We start from the raw sequence: 22,037 nt of genomic DNA, 5'->3' as shown, positions 1-22,037 counted from the left end.
TTGGTGTGCAACATTTTCAAGCTCCACGTTTTCTTCCATGTTATTAGTACCACGAAGCATGCGTTTATACCATAGAATTTAGCTTATTTATTACATATTAATTAAAATATTGGACCACTGTATGGTGTCTGTATGCTCTGTATGTAGTAATAAAATAATCCATGACTGCTGGTAGGATGGGTGGTTATTTGGGCACATCGCCTTTCTATTATTCTTTTATTTTGACAAGTTGTGAATAATAAAAAGTGCTTTTTAAGAGCTGAGCATATACATACACACCCCAGCTGACCAAGATCCAAAAGCTATGGGGTTTCATACCACCCTGACCTTCTTCAAATCTGACTTCATCGACGTATGGCTCGAGCTCTGTCTCGCACTCATTTGCCTCCTCTTCGTAACATGGTACCAGAAGAACAAGAACCAGATCTTGATGTATTGGCCCATCCTGGATGTCTACCCTTCTATCCTCGCCAACGTCCACCGTGTTCATCACTGGATCGTCGACATCGCCAACAAGATCAACTGCACAATAGAGGCCAGAGGGCCGGTGTTCGCCCGCATGGATGTCATATTGACGTCCGACCCCCGCAACGTTGAGTACATCCTCAAGTCCAACTTCGCCAACTTCCCCAAAGGCCCCGACTTAAAAGAGGCTCTGGACCTGCTCGGAGATGATATCTTCACTCTGGACGACGACGAGTGGCGAGCTCACAAGAAGATAGCACACATCGTCTTGGCTTCCAAGGAGTTCCGGAGTTTCACGGCCAGCGTGAGCAGGAAGCTGGTGGGTGATGGACTCCTGAGCTTGATGCTTCAGGCTGCTAAACATGGTAACGTCCTGGATTTGGAAGATGTGTTCATGAGATTTGCATTCGACAGTGTCTATACGGCTGTCCTCGGCAGAAACCCGAACTCGCTCTCTTTGAGCTCTGCTGCTAATGAGATTGCTAAAGCCATCGACGATGGGACGGAAGGTGTGTTCCATAGGCACATCATGCCCAGGAAGCTGTGGAAGCTGTTGGGTTGGTTGGGGGTCGGGAGTGAGGGGAGACTGGCCAGAGCTCGGAAGATCATAGATCGTCACTTGTTAGAGCACATTTCGTTGAAAAGAGAAGATCTGCGCAAAGGGGTGCAGGGAAGTGATTTGATAGCTATGTACATGAGTTCTCAAGCTCAGAATGGAGAAAGCAAGGCTTACAGTGATCTGTTCCTCAGAGACACTGCACTGGGCTTCCTGTTTGCTGGGCGGGACTCGACAGGCACGTCTCTCACTTGGTTCCTCTGGTTGGTTTCCACAACCCCTCGCGTGGAGGAAAAGATCCTGGATGAATTGATGCAGTTAAAGAAGAAGAAGGAAGCGGAAGGTGTCGTCAGAGATCAAAAGCAGCCATGGGTGTTTGATTCGGAAGATCTGAAGGATCTGGTGTATTTCCATGCAGCCATGTGTGAATCCTTGAGGCTGAACCCGCCACTTCCGCTCACCAGAAGAGGGGTTATCAAAGAAGATGTGCTTCCTGATGGCACCGCCGTGAAGCCAGGAATGAAGATCATAATCTCAATGTATGCCTTGGGGAGGCTGGAGTGGCTGTGGGGGAAGGACTACCTGGAATTCAAGCCGGAGAGATGGATCGATCAGGATGGGAAGATAAGCCAGGAAGCCATGTCCAAGTTTTTTCCTTTCACCATTGGACCCAGAGCTTGCCCAGGTAGAAACATGGCGTTTACCCAGATGAAGTTAGCTGCTGCAGCTGTTCTCTTCAACTTCCGGATTGAAGTTCTTGAGGGTCAGATTGTGTTCCCAATGTCATCAATAGTTCTGCACATGAAGAATGGTTTGAAGGTGAAGATAAGAGAAAGAGTGTGGTAGCTTGGCAAAGTAAGTTTGCTGTTGTTTCTGTGTAAGAAATTGAAATTATAATTGATCATCATATAGGAAATTGAAAACCCAGAAATATTAGTGGTCAAATGTGAAGAATGGTTGTTTATTGGAAGAATGTTTGTTCTTATTTGATTACATGTCTATTAGGTCTGTGGATACAGGAAGTTTGGATAAATTGGCAGTTGATTAGGCTGGAGATGGAACTCGTCCATGATAATTAAGTTTGTCCAAGACAAATAATAGTGAGAATAAAATTTCCTATTAATTTCCTACAGTATTCAGGTTTTCTATCATCTGATCAAATTTTCAAACTTTTGCACTCTTAAGTTAGGTTTTTTTTTTTTTGTGTGTGTGTGTGTTAATTAAAGGAAGAAAAAAAACAGAGACTAAAATGAATGCACTCGATCAACTTGAGTGGCTTGAAATTTTCAAGATAAAGTGACTATTAACCTATAATTTGTCGATCCTTAGGAAAAAAAAAAAGAAAAGAAAAGAAATTGATAAAATAATATCTATACTATATTCTAAAATGCAGTTATTCATGTCAGACTCCTCATACGTACTGCAGAATTTTGTTTTGTAGGGTTTTTCTTTTTTGAATTCTAAAAATAAAAAATCAAATATGGGGCTATTTAATCCAGCCCACAACCAATTCAGTTAAAAAATTAAATGTAATATGATCATTTTTTTACACCAGCTGATGCATGAATCAGGTCTCTTATTAAAATATAATGATTTTATGGTTTTTATTAATATACTGTACACGTACGGTGTATTTGGCAATAGCCTTGAGAAAAAACTTTAGCTGTTGGGGCCAATGCTGTTGAGAGAATTTTTAAGAATGTCACGCTTATTCTGAGAATGGGTCAATTCATAATTACATATTAATTTATTTTTATTAAATGTCAAAGCATGGGCGTGAACGTGACCAGCCCAAAAACTGTCTCAACAGCCAAAGTAAACCCTAGTCTGCGCTGTCAACAGGGCTCTCACTGCAATAACTGCATGACACGTCAGTACATTACACCCTGCAATATAAGGAATGCATGACACGTTAGACTGCCAAATTTTTAGTTTTACCGAGTGAATTCATTGGCAAGAAAAATATAACTTTGGCTATCCACATTCGACAGCCTGGGCTGTTCATAATACTCCACAGACTTTCCACAAAAGACATGTTAGTTTATACTCCATTCAACCATTCCATCAGCACCAGACTGCTGAGCAGTGAGCACAGGTTAGGTGACTCCCAATCAAATACAAAAATACCAACATTTTAAACAAATGGTGACTGGTGTGTTGTCATCATTTCATTGGAGGTCAACATGCAACCTCGTCGCAACAGTTTCTTTTATTGGAACTGTACTCTCACAGTGTCGATGGGAGTTTTAACTGTTCAACAATCAACAGATTCAACGATATCCGTTAGTTGTACTTAAATATATTTCCGCTATATAAAAATTATATATTGGTAAAGATATTTGAACCAACAGCACAAAGACATTAATTCTTACAAGTACACCACACACCAGCCGTAAAATACATGGGCCGCCCATTTAACTTATCACTGTGGGCGTGTCATCGTATTGATTCAAATTATACCTTGAGGTGTAAATCGGGCCGTATTGCCCGCAGCCCGATTATGTGGGTCGTATTGGGCTGGGGTTTCAGGTTTGTGGGCTGCATGCTCTGCGGCCTGCATGCCGTCCGGTTCAGCAAGCAGCATGGCATGCGGCATAGTACACTTTGCGGGTCTACAACAGGTCAAGTGTAGTCCATTCGAAAAAACTAATCATTGAGGCCTTTGGATGACTTTCAAACAGTTAGTTTCAGCTTTTTTTAGGGGGTTTTTAGATAAATACCCCTTATAAGCTAACAAGCCTATAAATAGCTATATGGGAGTATTTATGTATTTTAGCTTTACAATAATCAAAATACCTTTTCCAACAACTAAAAGACAGTATTTTGGATAATTTTATTTTCAGTTCCACCATTCTCATTACATCAATTCAGCAATTCTCTTTTCAATTCTCATACAGTCTCATAATGTCATATTGTCATTCGGGCATAATGTCATACACTTAGGCAGTTAGGCACTTAGCAATTTAGCCATTTAGGAGGCCTTGAAAAGCTTCAACCATTGAAATCAAGTTGAGATTTTAAATCGGTAATCCGGTCATCCGAGTAAGTGCAACTAAATTAATCATTTTTTTTAGAATTAAAAGAAAATGATCGGCTCCTCCTCCCGAAACCAACTTCCCAACGGTAAATTCACTAGCCCGATTTGGAAAATATTTAAAACAAAGGAGGTTGAGGAAAAGGAAAAAAAAAATTGTTTGCCAAAGAGGTAGGATTGACTTTAGCTTTAGTAGCGAGGGTGGTACTGGCCACTTGGTCAAACATTTACTCTTCCATGAGAAATAAGAAAAAAACATCTACTTTAAAGATTTGCTAGATAGTGAAGATAAATTACAAGACAAAGAAGGACATGACAGTACTACACTTGATGAAGCAAATGATTACCATCAAGGAGATGGATTAATTTTTTCAAGTTTATTTAAATTATTTGTTATCTTTTCAACAATGTAACTTTTTGTTTTCAATTTGTAATTTTTTTATATTTTAAATGAAATAAAATTCCCATTTTTTCTAATTTATTGACCATTTTGTATTTTTTAAGTATTTTTTTCATTTCTTTGTTAGATTTTTTAGTGGACAATTGGGCAAAGCCACAAAGCCCAAAGGAAAGTTAGCAAAAAAAAATCTAGGCCTTTCTAGCCTGGTTTGACCCAGGCCTGCGCCACAGCATGGATCCATGCAGGCTTGGGCCATGGGCCATGTCAGGCCAACCCCCCCCCCCCCCCCACCCCAAAAAATAAAAATATCTCAGGGGAGGGAGGTACAGCCCGGGACGGCCAATGGGCCGCACATGAGTCATGTCATACCAGCCCGACGCGACCCATTTTACAGCTCTAATTACACCATATAAATCATAACAAATTGATAAAAATAAAAAATAAGAAGGTTTAACTTTTAAGTTACACTTATAAAAAGTAAATTTGATATTTTCAATAATTAAGCATTCATTAGTATAGTTTATATCAATGTTTTAAAAATCAATCCGGAGATCAAACCGTTTTTATTTATAAAAAATGTTAAAAAATTGCAATTTAAGGACAAAAAATGATTTTTTTTGGCAAAAATAACAAGTGTAAAGTTACAGATTCACGAAGTTTGCACGTACATTAAATTTGCAACCCATGACCTAGTGATTGGGTCAAATGGATCTAACGGTTCAACCACCTACGTTAGACAATTTTTACCAAGTCAACAGTTTTTTACTAAATCCCAAATTTTAACCAAACCAAATTAAAATCTTAATCCGGTGATGTTTGGAAAGATTCAACTTAAGTGGTTTATATTGGTTTCTATAATGTACGTGTATGTTTTGATTCTTCAACTTAAGTGTATCAAAGTAATTCACACTTTACATGAACTGACAAAGCATAATCGATCATTTATGCTGTGTTTGGTTGCAGTGTAAATTTATTTGCATTAATATAAATGCATGAAAGTGCAAATGTAGAAAATGCAAGTTCTTAAAGTTGTATTACTTTGAACGATGATTTCAATTACACTGGGTGTGGGAATGCAGCTCAATCAAGTCAAAGCCCGTTAGCACATCAAGCTGCCATATTGGTTAGCCCAACAAGCCCAATCCTGTCCTTACAGATTTCTTAAGTTTTAACTTGCAAGATCCCTCCCCCCCGTTTGGGTTTTTATTTGTAATTGTGATTCGTGGGGACGTATTACCCCCGGCTTGTAATTGTGATTTGTTTGCTTGAAATGAGTTTTCCAAAGAAAAAATTGTTTCTGTTGATAAATTAAAAACCATGGGACTATTATCAGGCGTCAATTATAATGCCCTGTAGAAGATTTTCAGGTCATTTTAATCACTTATCTCATTGTCGGTAAGCAAAGCTTGCTAGACTGCCTTGCCTCATCTGTTTATGCCAAGTGAAGATTTTTTACCAATCTAAATAATCAATTAAATAGATAGAGTACTACCTTTAGATTGGACGTATATGTTCAATTGCACCTAATATCCAAATTTTTAATATAACTAACATTCTAACTAGCAGTCATTTACAACTCGTAGGGTCTATTTGGTTCACAGTTAGAATTGGAATCGGAATGGTCTATTTTCATAGTCTGTTTGATTCAGATAAGAGAAATTGGAATCAACAGGAATGGAAATCTCAATAAAGAGAAAGGAAATAGCGATTCACCTAAATGAGAGAATGTCATTCCACCAGAAATGAGAATGAGAATGAGATTTCGATTCTGTTCAACCAAACAGTTGAAATCAGAATGAACCATTCCAATTCTGATTCTAAACCCCTATTCCCGCAAACCAGCTCCCTCTATCTCCACCCTTTAATCCCAACGTGAGTCCTTTGTGAACTGAACTATAATGGGTGAGTATCAGATTAGACCAGATTTGGGCCTAAACTTAGCAGAAGGATGTTAAGTCAGTCTATTTAATGAAATTCCCTAAAATGACATAGGCAAAATTAATTCTCCTATGTCTCAGTTTGTCTACAATACAAATTTCATTTGCACTGGTGAGTGGTTTTCTGTTGTTTCATATTTTGATGTTGTCTGATTTGTTTGTGAAAAGTAAAATAGGAAGTAAAATAATGTGGTCTCCACCTTATATGAAATAGAATGGAGGTAGGAAGAAGAACATTTGTTTGAGAGGGTTATATGAGAGAGAATTCGTGGAGTAAGGTGGTGAAAATATTTTCAGTTTTTGGATGCAAAAGTTGCATTGCCAGTAAATACAAATGAGACAAAGGCTTAGCTTGAAAAGAGTACAAATACATAGAAAATAATACAAAATACAAGATTTTGCAGTCTATATATTTGTATTTGTATTCATTTAAACTGAGCAAAAAGTACAAATTTTATATCAGGTAAAAATGCAAATATCATAGTTATAAACAAAAAGATACAAACTAAGATAGCTGAAAAATAAGCATCTGGTTGAGATTTGCTGTGCAACAGAGGAGCCTTAACAACTTGTTGGAATTCCCTTGTTTTCCTTTATGCACTCTCTTGCTATTGCTCCACACTCCAAATATCCTATAAAAGATTAGAGGACTATTATCAAATAAGGAAATTACAAGGTTGGACATAGGTCTTATATGGACTTTGTGGTTGTACATGTGGCCAATCTAGTGACTCACTATTTATCTAAAAGTCTAGTGGATCACATCCATACACAAACAATACTTTTTGATGATATCCATGTTTTTTTTTTAATTGTCCCAAGAATATAACTATTCTTCCCTCTAGATGATCCATGAGAAATTTAAACATCCGGGTCAAATGAATCAACCCATTATGTCATAGTTCAACACAAAAAAAAATTAAATATAAAAATAAATACAAACATTACAAAAAATTGTAAAAGAAAATTTGGGCACAACTCTGATATTTTTTATTAATCATATTAAATAAAAATAATTGTGATGAACAACTTGTTTTTATTAACAATGGAAATGAAATACAAAATTTAAAACCAACCCAATGATATATAAAATTGTTTTCTTGTTTGGTAGTGAGTCAAAAATTCAACTTTTTGTGTTCAAATGTGTTAAAATGTCATAATTAAATAATAAAAATTATAAAAAATCAAAATTTTATAAAAAAATATTTGGATATATCTCTAATATATTATATTAACCATACCAAAGAAAAATAAATGTAATAAATAGTAATTACTTTTTAGGATGGAAGTGAAATACAAAATTTAAAATCAACCCAAAAAATGAAATTGATGTTTTGTTTGGTGGCAGGACATTCAACCTTTTGTGTTAACTCTTGATGTCATAATTACATAATAAGATTAAAAAAGATAAAAAATTAAAATTATGAAAAAATACAAAAAAAAACTAAATTCAATTAATCATTTGTAGTAATTTTAATAATTGTTATTATTTTTAAATGAAATTTTGATTGACTTTAAATAAATAAAAAAAATTACAAAAGCTAACATTTTTATTAATTTCACTAATAATTAACAATTATATAGGAATGACAACGGATGGGTTCAAAGCAGGGCACCCCATCCTTGTCCCTGCCCCATCCCCAGTGTTAGGCAGGTTCAAGGCAAGGCACCCACTCCTCATCAAGGATGGAGAATCCTGGAATTTTCTCCGCCCCATCCCCAATGTTGGGCGGGTTCAAGGCAAGGCACCCACTCCCCGTCAATCCAAAATTCAATTTAATGACAAAAATGATCAAAAGGATATATTGAGTATCAGCCACATGGTAAATTTCTAAAACTACACTAAATTGTCTTTAATTTTCAAAAATGTAATTTTGTGAAAATTTTGTAAAATTTATAATATTTGTGTAATTTTGAAAATTTATTCAAATTTATTTTTAAATTTTTATTAAATAATTTATTTTCTTTATATGTTTTACTTAAAGACTAATTTATCTTATATTTTTCTAAGATAAACTAATTGATAATTTCCTTTTTCCAATACTGTACTAAGTTATCTTAATCATTTGTGTAATTAATGGTTCAAAGTACATTTTTCCCTTTTCCATACTCATATATCTTTAATAATTTTCAATAAATTACATAATTCTTCAATAGTTTTCCAAAATATATAAAATGTAATAAATTTTCCTAAAATTTCCAAAACATTCCAATAATTATTTAATACATTTTAAATAAACTTTCAAAATTTTTCCAAAAGTACAATATTATATCTTTTAATTTCCAAAATGTTATTTTATGAAAATATAGTTTATGAAAATTATTGAAATTTTTATTAGATTTGTGTAATTATGGAGATATATTGAAAATTATTTTTTTTATTAAATATTTATTTTTGTTAAGTAGTTTACAAACAAAATTACACTAATTTATCTTTTATTTTCTAATATAAATTAATTAACAATTTCAATTTCCAACATTATAATATTTTATTCCCCATCTACATTTGGTTATTAGCTATAATAATAGCAATAACTAAAATTTTATACTTTTTGACAATTATTAAATATAATTCTCAATTTTATAGAAATTAGTTAAAGAGTTTTCAATTTCTAAAAAATGTTGTTAATTAACATGAATATAACAGTATTTACCCAAAATACTTTAAAAAGTCATGATGAGTTAATTAATAACGGTATTTATTAATTTCTAGTAATTTACTAACTGTATTTATTAACTTTTGGTAATAACGCTACTTAATACTCATTGAATATGGGTTGGATTAAATATTAACCGTATTTACCTATTTATTAATTAATATAAATATTTTAAATGGGAGAGAGTGGATATATATTGGGGGAGAAATTTTAGGAATTGATTGGAAAGTGGGGTAACATGATACGTGAGAGAGATTTTAGGAATATTTTTAGATAGTTGGGTTGGGAATAGTGACATGGCTTAATGAGAGTGGTGGGAAGGGGAGATGAGAGAGAGAGTCAAGGAGAATGCAAGGTGGGGGTAATGGAGCAACTGAGCAAGGAGAAGCATGCTGATGTGGACCATCTTGCATCATCTACATATATTTGTATGTCTACATCTTTATTCTGTTTTTAAATTTGACAACAAGGCCCAAATAAAAGGACCAAAAGCAAACATGAGAAAGAAGACCTTCAAGCTTGGCAACCACGAATGAACCCAACTATGTTGTAGAAAGTTATGGCATATCGATGACCCAACACTACAAGAAAATCAGTCTAAGCCGGCAGTGACCGCCAGCTTTGATCTAAGGCGGCGGTCTTCAGTCCGCCCCTTAAAACCTCTACCGGCTTAGGTCAAGATCGCCGCCTTAGATACAAAAGACCATTGACTTAGGTGGCCGGTTCAAATTGCTCTGAAGCAGCGGTCACACCAAGCCACCAGCTTAGATTTCTGTCAAATTCCCTCGTGTTCTTAGGTGGCGATCCGAACCGCCGGCGTATATGTTAAATGACCGCCGCCTTATGTGTTGTTTGTGGCAAAACCGGCAGTTTCATGACCGTCGGTTTAGATCTTTTTGTTCATTTTTTATTTATACTGGGTTAATTCTATTTTTTGGTCATGTTGATAGCTAAGGACTGTTGGCATATACCTATATTTAAAAAAAAAATGCATATACCCGCTTAATTGCAGCATTTTCGTGGTACCTGAATTTTTTATTGATCTAGCATTTTCATACATGTTTAATACAGCAAAACCATTTGATAAAAATCAATTTAAAATGAAATCCATTAATTCAAAGATTATATATTAAAATATCCAAAAGACATTTGTTCAAATACAATATCCAATTGACATATAAATAGTACAATAACTTTAAAAAAAATAATCAAATTCTCTAATAATGCATTACATCTTCCAATGCAAATCCACTTAACATATTGGTTGAACCTGCAAATCAAAACATATAAATATTAGAATTATATTTAAGTATTTTAACTATAAAGATAGGAATAGTAACTAAAATTTACATGGGCTGAATTTTAAGCAATTAGTGGTGGAAATTTTTAGTTAATTTAATTAAGACAAGGATTAAAATGAGAAACTAGTTATCTTGACTTGTTAAGAAAGAAACATTGTAAGGCCAAGCCAACTAATATGAACCATGCATACTTATATAGGAATCTTTCAAGAGAATCTGAAAAGTACTCCACAATTAGGGGCTCAACTATTCTAGCTTATGACAAAAAGAAAACCTATTCTAGTTTATGGTCTCGGTTTGGGATGGACTATATGACAAAAGGGAGAAAATAAAGTCTGCCTACTACAATCATGCTGAAAATACTTGGCTCTTAGAAGTTATCTCTACAAATTCATCAGGTGTTCCTGCAGTAAATGCTTCATACTCCATCTGAAAAAATATATATATATATGTTTTACATGTAGGACTGATTTGAAGTTGCAAACCCCCACCCATATAGGCCCCATTGTTAGATGGAGCAGCAGGGTACGGGGTAGCTGTGACCCTATCATCCAGAGGATAATAGTAAGTGGTTGGATGCTCCCCTCTCATTGAAAACTGGTGGAGGCTGCCTATCGATGGGAGCCACAAGCATGCGAGCCCCATAATCCCCTCCATTTGCTCGGGCCCTTCGTAAGCTGGAAGGCTTGCACAGAATGCTCTGCATCATCTTGTCTCCTACGGTTGATCAATGATTCAACCACACCTGCACAAAAGTTGAGGTTCCTAGTCAGACACCATAAATCATATGAATTTTCCCACTAGCTAACAAAAGCATATATGATAACAGGCCACTTTATCCACTTGATCCTTAGGTCTTAGGTCTCAGTGTCTCATCTTTCCCAAACTCTATACATCCTACCATCCTATAGTCATAATAATAGGACAACCTAGAGAAAAAAGAGGTATGGTCTCCAGACACCATCAGGGTCTAGCTAGTTAGAAAACCAATCCCACAAAATTTTGTAAAGCTTTCGCTCAACTTCCTTAAAGAGGTATTTGACAAGTCTTTTTAGGAAGATCTTCCAATTAGAACTATATTTTCAATATAACCTAATGGTGGACTAGACATAGGAATACTACCACTTGCCTGAACAAGGAAAGGAAACCAAACATGTATCATTCCTCACCAAGCCCATGTTAGGTTATGCATCCAGGCATTATGTCTAAATTTGATTGGTCTGTAAGTTGCTTAGCAAGGTGGAAAATTTGTCAAGCAGCAGAAAAGATAATTACAACTCATATAAGCAACTGAATTCATTGATTAAAGATTAAAAAAAAAATTACAAATTTACTTGATAGGCATCCAGGCTCCCATATTTTCAATAACAGCAATTACAATGCAGACCAAAACAATTGATCTCTATGCACACTCCCTGTTTAGCCATATAATCAACAAATCCATTTGTTGATCTCTTAACCCAGCTGAAGGTAGCTGCCACATCCTTATCTAAAGACTGAATTTCCCTCGTTGTTTTCTTGTAAGCCCATACTCCTAGGATACTACTAAACCAAGAAATGACAACCTTAGCATCTCCCTCTACTTCCAACAGTCTAATTACAAGATTCTTAGCTATCCTTAGTACTTACAATAGTGCCGAAAACTTCCAACAGTTTGATTTCATTTTCTCCAGGGACACAGTCACACACAGAGGATGCATAAAGCTTATTAAGGGTGGATGGGGCTCTCTTATTGGTTGAATGCAATAAGAACATGTTGGTTGAAATTGAAAACACCCACTTCTTCCATCCTTATCTGTTATGGGCCCGCGTGTAGGATCTCATCACGGGTCGGTCCATGGGGAGAAAGCCTTGTTTTCCCTTACGCCTTCCCTTGCATGCAGACCCTAGTGTGAAAAACCGAATGGGTGATTTGTCCAAGAGACCACCCGAACTCTCCTCACTCACTTTCTTGACTGGAAAACTGAATACTTTATTCCCAAATCACAGCTCCTTAAATAGGAGATTACAAGAGGAGACTCCTTACTCCATTCGACTAAGATAGGACAATCCAACTTTAAATCAAACTCCTACTTCTAACAGACTTCTAACAGATTTCTAACAGAACTCAGTTTTTATCTCTAATAGATAAGAACAGAACTCCTACTTCTAACAGACTTCTAACAGAACTCAGTTTCTATCTCTAATAGATAAGTAAAACAGAACTAGATAAGTAAAGTATTGGCGAGCTAGCAAGAAGAGCTGACGTGGCAAGATAAGTTGTTGTGTGGGCCCCCCTCACTACTACTGTCGGCGGCGGTAATTCTTCTCACGAATGCATCCACAACATTACTCCCCTCTTGGACTACGAGCTTGTCCTCAAGCTCGAATTCAGGATGGGTGTCGGGAAACACCGTCAAAGGAATCCTGGATAGGTGGAATGACTTTGCCCTCCTGGATCGGGTTCCATTGAAGGGGGTTCATCCTCATCTTCCTCTTGTTTCACCAGGAGGCAGAAAAGTCTCTTGCACTTGTGCCCTGCTGAGTAGAGTTCCTCGCAATTAAAACATTGCCCCCTCGCCCTACGTTCTGCCATCTCAGCCCTGGACAAGTGCTTAATAGGGGGTGTACTGACGCTGCTCCCCACACTGGAAGCTGATCTGGAATTGGTGCTCGTCTGTGGCTTCCGTTCTTGGCTGGTTGCTGGATATGAAGCCATTCCGAGTGGTTCCGGGGATGCCCATGCTGATGGGGGCCGCCCCATACTGAAGGTTCTGTGGCTGAGTTGTAGTTTGTGTTCGAAGGCGCGTGCTAGGTTCATGACTGTGACCAGGTTGGGAGGGTGTTGCATCTCCACGTCCACTCTTAGGGGTTCTGCTAGCCCCGCGGTGAACATGTCGACTTGCTGATCTGCGCGAACCAAGGTTGCTCTGGCGAGAAGGGTTTGGAACTGGCATTGGTATTCTGCCACGGTTCCAGTTTGCTTGAGGTTGATTAACTCGCCCAGCGGGTTGCTTGTCAACGGTGGTTCGAACCTGAGGAGACAATATGATTTAAACTGCCCCCAGCTGAGACCAGGTTCGTCTTGCTCCAGTCTGTAGAACTAGAGCTACGCCTCTTCTGATAGGTGGAAGGCGGCCAGACTGACTTTATCCTTGTCATCAATACGCTGGTTACGGAAGAACTGTTCGCAGCGATACAGCCATCCTAACGAGTCTCCGGTGCCACTGTAAGATGGAAATTCTAGCCGGCTATAATTGGGAATAACAGCAGCTGTCGGGGCAGCGATCTGCTGTTCGCTGGACGTCTCTACCCAGTCCGGACGGCGGCTGTTGGTGGTGGCGGTTCCCTCAGAGCTTCTTTCTTTGTTGGAGAGGAACGCTTCCAACAGGCGTCGCAGCTCCCGGACATCATCCTTGACCTCACGAACCTCCATGCTGGTTTCAGCGAGCCTATGTTCTAGCTCGTGGACCCTGGAAGATAGCGGCTCCTGTTCCCCCATGACAGTAGGCTTTGATACCAGAATGTTATGGGCCCGTGCGTAGGATCTCGTCACGGGTCGGTCCATGGGGAGAAAGCCCTACTTTCCCTTGCGCCTTCCCTTGCGTGCAGACCCTAGTGTAGAAAACCGAATGGGTGATTTGTCCAAGAGACCACCCGAACTCTCCTCACTCTCTTTCTTGACTAGAAAACTGAATACTTTATTCCCAAATCACAGCTCCTTAAATAGGAGATTACAAGAAGAGACTCCTTACTCCATTCGACTAAGCTAGGACAATCCAACTTTAAATCAAACTCCTACTTCTAACAGACTTCTAACAGAACTCAGTTCTTATCTCTAATAGATAAGAACAGAACTAGATAAGTAAGAACAGAACTCCTACTTCTAACAGACTTCTAATAGAACTCAGTTCCTATCTCTAATAGATAAATAAGAACAGAACTAGATAAGTAAGAACAGAACTGGAATAAGTAAACTATTAGCGAGCTGGCAAGAAGAGCTGACGTGGCAAGATAAGTTGTTGTGTGGGCCCCCCCCACTGTTGCTACCGGCAGCGATAATTCTTTCCACGAATGCATCCACAACATTACCCCTTTATCAAAGCAACTAATTAGGCAGCCCATCAAAAAGTCCCTTCTTGCATTTACCCCCACTCCCTGTAAAATGCAGACCTCTTACCTTGGCTGCATTATTGCCTAACTATATAAGCCTGAACCTTGGGTTCATGAATACCAATCACACCATACTTAATGTATCTTTATCGACTTTTTAAATCTAAGGAATTGATCATTGCTTGCATCCTTTGAATTCTTTGATTTACATGGTAAATACTTGGGTCCAAAGTGGATCTTGTGAATTTTCATGGTAAAGAGTTTGTTTTTTTTTTTTAGTTTCTACTTGCTTAGTTTTTCATCCAGGCAACAATAGAAAGTACAATACTTTCTTTTCAATCTAAGAAAAAAAATACATAAGTATATCAGCATTCACTGAACATGATGTAACCATGTAGGTAAAAATTGATAGGTATTAAAATGAGTTGTAAACTTGTAATCTGAGAGAGAGACCAAGGAATCACTCCATGCATCTATTTATCTAGAGTGACTAGTGTGGCCCGGAATACTGTTCATCATAATTATCAAAATTCTTTGTCTTGTGCATCAAGAAAAACAATAACTTTCCACCTACTAGATTTGTCAATATGCAAGAATCACCAAAGTAATTTGTTCTTTCGATTCAGAACTCATTATGAGAAGTGAGTGTGCATCACTAAAAGGCTCATTTGGAAAAAGAAACACTTTTGGCTTAAACTTGTCCTTAAGGCACATATTCTGTGGAGCAGAATTTATGCCAAAGCCCTTTAATTGGCATTTCAAAGGGCTCCAAGTATTTACAAGAATTAATAAATAAACATGTATGAGATACAATAATTAACAAATAACAAATGAACACCATCAACGTTTCAAGGTAATTAAAAGAAGTTATAGATACATAAATGAAGGACCAACCTCTTCTTCATATTCATAATCTTGGTCAGTTCCTTCCCAGGGATACCGCCTTAGCACAATCCCCTGCCCTTCTTCAGCTATTGAACTAGCAACTGAACTTACGAATCGGTTTATCCAATGAGGATCCATCATATGCCCCGTATCAATACTTTGAACCTCGAACATTGCCAATACCCAAAAATGGACCCCTAACATTGGACCCTTCAACCAAAACCCCTCAAACTACATCTCCAATAGCCTTTTTATTTTTGTAAAATTTGATAATTTTATAAAATGTGTTAAGTTTCAACACAAACCTCCCTGTAAACCAATCAGACCTTTCTTTCAACCTCTAGATAACTTAAGAGCTATGCTTGTTAAATTTCACTTGGAAACACCATTTGGTTACCCCTTAATCAAATCAGGTTTTGTTTCAAACTTTTCCATTAGCCAAAACCTTCCGAATTGCAAATCTCCCACCTAAAAACCTCACATAACCAATCAACCCCTGCCATTAGACTTCTATACCCTAAAGTATTGCCTATCAAATTTCACCCTGATTTCTTTCATTTACCTCATAATCAAATCAAGATTCCATTTTGGTTCCTCTCATTGTCCGTGACTTATAGCCCTTGAATCTCCTCTATCTTAGAATAATCGTCAGGCCAATCAAACCCCGCAAATTCTGAGCTTATCTAATTTGACTCCTTTCTTGCTCCAAATCCCCAATCTTCAACGCATTCATTCCCTTTAGTTTGTTGTTGTAAATCACAATAGCTACAACCCATAGTTCATGCAATACCACCTACTTCCTTGCTTTAAACTCCAAAACATTTCAACCCACTTTCCACCATTTGCTACTATAAATCACAGCAGTTTCAGTCCCTAATCCCTCCATTTCAACTTTTTGCTTTCTTCATTTCTTGTGCAGAAATTTTTAGCTCTTAAATCACTCTTTTGTCCATTCGTTTGCTGCTGTAAACCTCGGCAACTACAGTCCTAAACCTCTCCTTTTACCCATGCTTTTATTGATGTAAACCATAGCAACAAACAAGCCTCTAAAGCATCACAACAACAAAACAGCCCTTAAACCATTCTTTTAACCTCTCTTTACTGCTACAAGTCACAGTAGTGGACCAGCCCTTAAACTACCCAATTAACCTTGTCTGCCTGCTATAAATCACAGCAGGAAGCCGCCCTCCAAACTCCCCATCTTCTATTACAAAATGTAGTAGGTTTTCACCCTGAAACCTTCTCAAATCTATCCTAATCAAACTTAATTTCAATCCACCCCTATTACCCTCTTCTTTTATGTCGCAAATAGCAGTAGGTTTCAGCATTGATTGCCCCTTTTATCCTCTTTCTTCTGTTGCAAATTGTAGCAGGTTTCAACCAAGTTTACTCTTTTATTTCCCTCTTCTTCTTGCAGCAGGTTTCAACCTCTCACTATGTGTCCCAAGGATTTTATGATTGGCGTGGGGCATTATGATTGGTTCCACAGCCTGCTACACAACTATTGTGTTCAAATAATCCCCAAATTACACCATATTATAACAAATTGATAAAAATAAGATGGTTTTAACTTTTTAATCCACATTTTATAAAATGTAAATTTGATATTTTTATTATATGAATCGATATAGTTTATATTATCAAAAAATTATAGTTTATATTGGTTTCATAGGGTGTACATGTATATGTTGATTCTTCAACTATTTCCTAAGTGTATATATCCTAGCTATTAGTTTACACTTTACATGAGCTTGACCATTTGAAATTTAGATCCAGTGTTGTACAATGTATTTTGTTGTGGATTTACTTGAATATTGTTAATGCATATGGATCTTAATTTGAATAGAGTTTTCATTTTGATACACTTTTCACTTCTATACTTTGAAACTTGATTGAATTACAATGGAAGTGGAAATACTTGATAGCTCAATCAAATAATTCAAATCAAAGCCCGTTTGACCAATTAACCATTGACCTAGAAACGATCCATGGAATTCTCTTTTGTCCTCCCATTGCTTGAAATGATTTTTTTCCAAAAACAAGCTTCGGTTGACACTTGATAAAGAAAAAAAAAAAAAAAAGCTTGAGACTATTTTCAAGGTTAAATTATGCTGGGGTCATTTTAATCACTTAACTAAGTACTTGACCATGTATTTAGAGGATCACGGTTTCCTCGTTGGGTCGGTAAGCAAAGCTAGATAATCCTCCCTTTCTCTTGTCAATAATAAAACCAACAACCAATAAGACACAGGTGATGATTTTGGGTCGTGTTTCATATTTGGAGTCCCAGGCTCCTTCTATGGTAGGCTCTTCCCAAGCCAGAGGTCTTCACTTCGTTCATTCTTCATATAGCTTGCATTAGTTGTCTCAGGTAGTCGATTATTGTTTTTGTTTATGCCAAGTTTAGACGTTCAGTCTGTAATATTTTGATGATATGGTGATCGATGACAGGTTCCTTGAGGACTAGAAAATAGCAAGGGTAACATTTGCATGGCGAAAACAAGCCCTCCGAGCGTTTTCAAAGCATACTTTGAGCAATTTGAAAAAGACTTTTCGACACTCCTTGTGTCACGCTCAGAGGAGTTGGTTCCAGGAGGGCGTATGATCTTAACACTTCTGGGTAGGAAGAGCGAAGATCCCTATAGTAAAGAGTGTTGTTATGGGAGCTGTTGGCATAGGTGCTCAATAGCTTGGTCTCGGAGGGAAAAATCATGGTTCGGCTTTAGGAAGCTAAGGCTTTCTGATGATGATAGCAGCTTCTGGCTTTGCATGAGCCATGAAATTATCAAGTTGTAGAAACCCAAGAATATTTTTTTAAATAATCAAGTCTGATTATGTATTTGTGATTCAAATATTTTGAATGGAGAGTATTTTTTTTAATTTTATTTGTAATTGATGTTTATTTATTTTTGTATTTTATTTCTATTTAAATGAATACAGAGAAGAGAACAGGAAATTTGAAAAAAAAAGGTTATTTGAAAAATATATATATATATACTTTTAGCGGCAGGAAGTTCCTGACTGCTGCTAAAAAAGACTTCTAGCGGCAGCTTAATGCTTATACCGGCAGCCACGAAACTGCCGCTAGAACGTTTTAGCGACAGTTGTTTTAGCGGCAGTTTGCCGGCTGCCGGTATAGTCTGTAGCGGCAGTTTTAGGGACTTTTAGCGGCAGTAAGTCTTTTTCCTTCTAGTACCCTCCTTCACCTCCCAAGACCTTGCCCACTCACTCTCAAACGTCCCTAGAGTCCCCCCATATCATTTTGCAGCCAATAACACTCTTGGGTCGTGCTTTTATTCAAAAAAAAAAAATTGAAGTGCTCTTGAAGCAACAACACTACAGCAAAAAAGTTATCATCATCCAACATGTTTTCCAACACATGGGCCACATATCACACCCAAAAACGCTTCAAGAATGGTTGAAAAACCTTCCTAGATTAATCTTTAAGCAAGCAAGATCATTGAGAATGTGTTTATCACCAAAGAGAATGCAAAGGAGAAAACCGAGTACTATTGCAAAGGAGAAAGACGTTTAATTCATCCTCCTATATGTCTGGTTGCATTAATAGATATGTTCACTACCCTCCATTCTTTTTAACACCTCAAGTATATATTTTCAATTGGTTATAGGATCACCTATATCATAATATAAGTAAATCTTTTTTTCATGAACAATCATGCATGATGTTTTCTAGTTTTTCTTCAAATTTTAATCTAGCTAATGCGTTCCTTTTATTTTCTTTTTTATTGTTTTTCGTTGATAATTCCCATCTGTCCTTTCTTAATTTTCTTTTTATTAGTTAACTAGGATTGGCTTTGTAATTTGAATGTCATTACTGCATAGCTTCATTTCGTTGAATCCCAACCATCAATTTGCATATAGTATTATTTTAAACATCATTGAATCTTCGTCAAGTCGGTCAACCTTGTAGGGTCATTTTCATAGACTTTCATTGTAGTGTAACCATACATCATTCCTTATCATAAACTATTTCCCATGTAGTTTTCTTGCATCATAAGTTCATGACATCATCTCACATTGTCACATTAAAGCATGAGTGATCTAGTTTTGACTCATTTATATATTGACTAGATTCATCAAGAAATTTAATTCTCCTTGAAGTAACGTATCAGTTCTTTTATTATTATTATTATCAAGGCATCCTCAACAAGTGCAGAACCCATCCATTTACATTGGTACGACTAGGGGTGTCAATTGGACTGGATTTGGTCCAATTCGGTCGAGTCTAATGTGAGTCCATTTCAAATGGACCTGGTCCAATCTAGTCCAATGAATATTTTGGACCATTTTGGATTAGTCCAGAGACTGTTCAATCAGTTCAAATTCCTATTAATTAAGATTGGTTTCAATTCAAACCCGTTCCATTGACACCATGTTCTTGTTTTTTATCAATGGACCAGATATTGGCTCAATCCAATATAAATTCATTATGGACGGACAAGGTCCAATCTAATATGTCATATTGGTCCATCCAATCCATCCAAATGGATTTTGACTTTGACAGAGTCCAACCCAAAACCGGTCCATTGACACCCCCTAGATACGACAAGCCATTTAGTCTTTCATTAGTCATTAGTATAACCACCTTTATCTTTAAAATGAAGTTTTCCAAATGCAGTTTTGGTATTCTCCCTTTTTTTAGTTGTCCATTTTTAGAGTAGTTTCATGCATGACTCAAGCTTTTAATTAATGGCATTTCATTTCTCTCAAATCTCATGTCCCCTCTAGAGTTATTGTGGTAGGTAGAACTTACATTAGATCAATTTTATTCTCCCTAGCATCTTATTTGGCATTGCATAATGGCTTTTATTATTTTTTTTCTTTTCCTTTTTGTCATCCTTTCATGTAAAAGAGATTTCTCATTCATATTGCATCATGAAAGAAGATTATTCATCCACATTGCATCCAGGTGTAACTAAGCTGAAATTATCAAATACATTTTAGGTCATAGCTAAAATCATCAAATACATTTTGATAGAATCTTATCAGCTACTTATGTAGTTGTTTGCTTGCTAGTTGTTCATTAATTGGCCATATTACTGCTCTTATTTTTTGTGTGTTTTCATTAGTTCTCTCTTAAGCCCAAAAAAATTTAAATCTTTCTTGGAACATTGGTAAAGTAAAGGCCAGTTTAACCGGGTGTGTGTGGGGTGTCTAACACCTTCCCATACCGTACCTTGGTCCTCAGGCCCTAAGAATGTCTAATTCCATTGGGCAACAAGTCACCAAGAAAATCAAAATGTTTTTCTTGAAAATTCTTAGGTTTCCTAAATTCCAAATTCTCAAAAATTTAGGTGGCAACTCCATACTCCATATATCATTCTGTCCTCCCTCTGGGTCAGGTAGCCATAGATCCAAAATCTGGTTGCCTTCTCAATCAATCTTTTGCCTATTGTAGCTCTGGAGTTACGATAGGCCTCTTCTCTAATTTGGGCCCATAGTGTTGTCATGGGCTAGAAGGAAACTTGTAGTTGGTGCAACTCTAGGTGTCTTGAAAGTGCATCAGCCGCACTTTATTAGTAACTCCTGGCTAGTATTCAATTGAATATGAGTTTTGAATCACAACATTGTTGATCTAGTAAGAGAATCCAGTATCCTCGTAAAAACTTAAGGCTTTGGTTGTTAGTTCGAATTTCCTTTTTTTTTTTAAATGAAAGTAGCAATAGGGTCTTACATAATATCAGTCTAGCAGCCTCAACCATTGTGTGCCAAGAACAATGTCAGCTCCACTCATGACACAGCTGCTTTAGGGGTACAAATCAATGGCAAATTATTGTCCTTGGATCCTTAACTCAATCCCAGTACAAATGCCATCACAAATGAAGGGATGTCCCGTTTGATACGTGGACTTTGAAAGTTGTTGTGGGCTGAACTGGTAAGCCCAGTTGTTTGGTCAGTACTCCTGTTATCAAATAAAATTCAAGGTGTTGCTGCTGTCTATCAAGATTGACATGTAGCGTCCTTTTTATTGTTCTTGAAACCCTCATGGTTTGAGGAGATCGAGTTGAGCCCGATGAGGGCCTAGAGGGATATCTTAGGTGCTTCGTATTCTTTGGCCCAATGTTGGTTGGACCATTCTGATGTATACAACTCTTGGGTCCTTCTTCATTGTCATTTTGAAGAGTGAAAATTTGGAGGGTTTTGCATTGATGACCTGCCCTGAATCTTTCTTCACAATTGTAATATAGACCCTTTTTCTCTACGGGCTTGAATTTCAGCCAATGATAGTTTCTTGAATGGGTTGGACTAGGAATTACATTCTTGGGCTTACCCAGAATTCCATCTTCTTTCCCTGGACCAACTCCCTCATTTCTTGGGTCATCGCATCTTGAAAAGCTTGTTGATATTGGAGGTTGGATCTAGGTTCAACTGAGTTTCTTCACTCAACTCAGTCTTTCTTCTTGAATCTTGACCATGACAACAACCTCCATGATTGTGGAGGGATGTAGCACTCTCACTTCTAATCTGATGTCGTCCTTAAATCCTTCGGTGAAGGCTTTGATCAATGCATGTTCTAGCCATTCAAGTGCTCGAATAGCTACCCACTCAAACTCGGTTTAGTAATCACGGACACCTCCCTTCTAATTTTCTTGGCTAAGCTTTCGTTGAAGTCTTCATAACCAGAATTCCCAAATCGGATAAGCAATGCCTCTATAAAGTCCATCTATGACAATCTGGGCACCTTCGCC

General features: G+C 37.1%; 1 pseudogene across 1 annotated transcript; it reads left to right on the top strand.

Annotated features, from left to right (window-relative positions):
• The first annotated feature begins 200 nt into the window (after positions 1-200).
• LOC104587054 (alkane hydroxylase MAH1 pseudogene) lies at positions 201-2,153 on the top strand (annotated as a pseudogene). Its single transcript, XR_016075945.1, has one exon. The product of XR_016075945.1 is annotated as an alkane hydroxylase MAH1 pseudogene (transcript).
• The last annotated feature ends 19,884 nt before the right edge of the window (positions 2,154-22,037 follow it).

The sequence above is a fragment of the Nelumbo nucifera genome, chromosome 5 (assembly GCF_055504915.1).
Source record: "Nelumbo nucifera cultivar China Antique chromosome 5, China Antique-T2T, whole genome shotgun sequence".
NCBI classification, from domain to species: Eukaryota; Viridiplantae; Streptophyta; class Magnoliopsida; order Proteales; family Nelumbonaceae; genus Nelumbo; species Nelumbo nucifera.
This window is presented reverse-complemented; position numbering and strand designations above follow the sequence as displayed.